Below are 4,186 nucleotides of genomic sequence, written 5' to 3' on the forward strand. Positions count from 1 at the left end.
AATTTTAGAGTCTCACGGACTTTCCTGCGTGGGCTGGCTTTGAACTGTGATCTTCAGATCTCAGCCTCCTGAGTAGCTAGGATTATAGGCATGAGCCACTGGCTCCGGGGCTCAACAAGCAACTTAATCCATACTACACCTTTCATCATTCTCCCCTGTCCCTTTCAAGCCCACCCCTCCACTTAACTAATTTTCCTAGTTTCAGGAATGTGACTGAGTGGTAGAGTCCTTGCCTGGCATGCAGGAAGCCCTGGATTTCATTCCTCAGTACCACATAAACAGAAAAGGCCAGAAGTGGGCTGTGGCCCAAGTGGAAGCGTGCTAGCCTTAAGCAAAAGAAGCTTAGGCAATGTGCCCCAAGACTGGCAAAAAAAAAAAAAATCCTAGTTTTATCGGATATGCATTGAATATTATGACTACATTCTCCCCCTCTTTCCCCTCTTCATTCCTTGACCTCCACACATCTTAAGTACCAGTTTCCTGGCATTTATTTTGTTGGAGGTATTAGTGTTTTCTTTAGGAAAAATGGATGGTCTATACTTCTCCTGTACATTTAAATAGTCATATGACCTTGGTATATTTCCTACATTGCAGATATATAAAGTTCAGAAACGTTATGTGAGTGCTACCCCTTGAACAGATACTATAGATTCTGGCTAACTGTCAGATTGCTTCTATAAATAATTTTGAACATCTGCTCAGTAGAAAGCCCCTTCCCACAGGACTGTCAAGCATACTTAATGGCATCACCTAACAATAATCTCCTACTCTCCCCCATCAAAGACTACCTTTAATTCCAAAAAACTGTGGAAAATATTACATAAGAATATGTGCAACTATATTTTAGCAATTCCTAGGTATCTTTGGAAATTGGAAGCCACATTCCATTGCTTTTATCAAGAAGGCAAACTGAAGTCTGTTTAGGTAATGAACTCTCTTTTAGGTAATGAACTCTCTTACTATAAAAGATACATATTGCTCGTTTCCAAAATAAGAATTTATTCATACTGAATGATAAATAGGAGAATAACTATAATAGTATAGTATGAAATTTTATTTTATTTTTTGCTGGTTCTGGGGCTTGAAATCTGGGCATGGGCACTCTTCTTGAGTTTCTTTTGCTCAAGGAGAGTACTCTACCACTTGAGCCTCAGCACCATTTCTGTTTTTTTCTGATTATTTGGAGATAAAAGTCTCATTGGTGACTCATGCCTGTAATCCTAGCTACTCAGGAGGATGAGATCCGATGCTCACACTTCAAAGCCAACCTAGGCAAGAAAGTCTGTGAGACTCATCTCCAATTAACTGCCAGAAAACCAGAAACGGTGTTGTATCTCAACTGGTAGAGCACTAGCCTTGATCTGAAGAGCGGAGAGACAGCACCCAGGCTCAGAGTTCAAGCCCCATGAGTGGGGGGAAAATGACATCACACAGAGTTTCTTGGCCACACTCTCTTTGAACTGCAGTCCTCAGATCTCAGCCTCTTGAGTAGCTAGGATTACAGGCATGAGTCACTGGTGCCTGGCTAAGTGAATTTTTAATGTAAAGCATTTCTTGTAATCACCTTCACTATACATTTATAGTAATTTAAACTCTTTGGAACTTTTGCTCTCTTCAGTATAAACATAAAAAGTAATATCCTAACCAGGCACTGGTATCTCATGTCTGTAATACTAGCTACTGAGGGCCTGAGATCTAAAGATTATGGTTCAAAGCCAGCCCACACAGGAAAATCCATGAGACACTTAAACTAATTAACCACCAAAAGCTAGAAGTGGAGCTATAGCTCAAGAGGTAGAGTGCTTGTTTTAAGCATAAAAAGTTCAGTAACAGCAGTCAGGTCTTGAGTTCAAGGCCCCAGAATTAACACATACACACATGAAAAGTACATCCCAACTTTTGGGTTGTTTGGTTTTATTTTGTTTTGCTGGCAATGAGTTTGAACTTGGGGCCTCACACTTGCTTAGCTTGCATGTTCAGCTGATGTTCTACCATTTGAACCTTCTAGCCTGGCTTTTTGCTAGCTAATTGAAGATGGAGTCTCAAGGACTTCTCTGCCCAGGTTGGTTTCAAAATCAGAGTCCTCCAGATCTCAGCCTCCTGAGTAGGGAGGATTACAGACATAAGCCACCAACATCAGGCTTTTTTCCTTTCCTTTCTTTTTTTTTTTTTTTAAATCTTTTAGTCTTACTTTTTGGCTATACTGATGTTTGAACACAGGTCTTAACTCAGCTTGCTTGTTTACCTGGTGCTGTACCACTTGAGCCACATTTCCAGTCGATCTGAATTTTTGGTATAAATATATATATAATATATATCTTTTATTGTAAAGATACTGTACAGAGGGGTTACAGTTACATGAGTAAGATAATAAGTACATTTCCTATCGAGCATTGTTACCTCCTCCTTTTTGTTCCCCTACCATTCCTTCCCTCCCCACCTCCCCAACTCCTCCCCCCACCCAAGTTGTAAAGTTCCTTTTCAATATTGTGTCTTGGGCTGGGAAGGTGGCTCAGTGGTAAAGCGCTTGCCTTGCATGCTTGAGGCCCTGGGTTCGATTCCTCTGCACCCATAAGCAAAAAAAAAAGCTGAAGTGGTGCTGTGGCTCAAGTGGTAGAGCGCTAGCCTTGAGCTGAAGAGCTGAGGGGCAGCGCCTAGGCTCAGAGTTCAGGCCCATGACCAGACCCAAAATAAAAAATCAATATTGTGTCTTGTATACTTCATTGTTACAATGGGTCAATCTGAATCCCTATTTAAGCATCTTGTTTTTTCCCTTCCCCTCCCCAAATTGAAAAATATGTATATACAAGATGCAGGGCACTGGAATCAAATACAGTGAAAACAGGTGTTCTATCATGGGGGAAGAACATACAAAAGAAACCAAAAAAATCACATAGTACATTATAAATACATTAAAAACAACAGCAAGAAAGATAAAACCTCTCATGTCCCTATCTTGGGGTTCATTTTGCTTAGATCATCTTATATGGTTATATGTACATAGCTTTTGACCTTTTCTGTTTGTCCCAGACAAGCTATGGTAAATAATGCTGTGGTAAACATAGTTGTGCTGGTAGCTTTAGAATGGCCTTGTTTGTGTTGATCCAAATTTTTTAAACAGTAAGCTCAATGGGTAGTCCATTTTCTGAAGAGACAGCTGAGATTTTGGTTAGTCATGGAAGATGGACCAAACAAACAGCTACATATAGCACTCAGGAACCAGCAAACCAAAGCAGATCATGACAGCTCAGAACTTTGTATTGGTATATAAACATCAGTGACTTATCTCGTAAATAAACCTTATTATCTCCTTGATCATCATATTGTTCACTTATTTTATTTCAGTAAGCTTACTGAAATAAAAAATGTAAGCTTACTGAAATAAAAAATACAGGGGCTGGGAAGGTGGCTCAGTGGTAGAGTGCTTGCCTTGCATGCTCGAGGCCCTGGGTTCTATTTCTCAGCACCACATAAGCAAAAAGAAAAAAGCCGGAGTGGTACTGTGGCTCAAGTGGTAGAGCGCTAGCCTTGAGCTGAAGAGCTGAGGGACAGTGCCCAGGCCCAGAGTTCAGGCCCCACGACCAGACCCAAAAAAAAAAAAAAAAGAAAGAAATAAAAAATACATATGACCCGGAGGCTGCTTATAATGCTTACTTTATTTTAAAAGACTATATCCAAAACAGTTAATAATTCTGAGGGAAGCTCTCCAAAAATAAAAGCAACTTTAGAATCTTTATATTTGAATAGAGCAAGAAACTTTGGGAGAAGGAATGAATTTATCCATAAAGAAAAAAAATTTTAGTCAATACCACACTAAAAAGTCATCATTTGGCCAGCACTACTGTTTATCAGCACTCAGCACTTGGACAGTTTCAGTCATGCCAGGAAAGGAAAGGAAAGGACAGGAAAGAAGAGGAAAGGAGAGGAAAGGAGAGGAAAGGAAAGGAAAGGAAAGGAAGAAAGAAAGAGTGAAGGGAAGGAAAGAAGGAAAGGGAAGGGAAAAGATGGGAAGGAAAGGGAAAGGAAAGGGAAAGAGAAAGGGAAGAAAAAAGGAAAAAAAAAAAACAAAAAATAAATTTGGGGCTGGGAAGGTGGCTCAGTGGTAGAGCGCTTGTCTTGCATGCCTGAGGCCCTGGGTTCAATTCCTCAACACCACATAAGCAAAAAGAAAAAAGCCGGAAGTGGC

The sequence above is a fragment of the Dipodomys merriami genome, unplaced genomic scaffold (genome assembly GCF_024711535.1).
Source record: "Dipodomys merriami isolate MVZ:Mamm:240054 unplaced genomic scaffold, mDipMer1.0.p SCAF_1, whole genome shotgun sequence".
NCBI lineage: Eukaryota > Metazoa > Chordata > Mammalia > Rodentia > Heteromyidae > Dipodomys > Dipodomys merriami.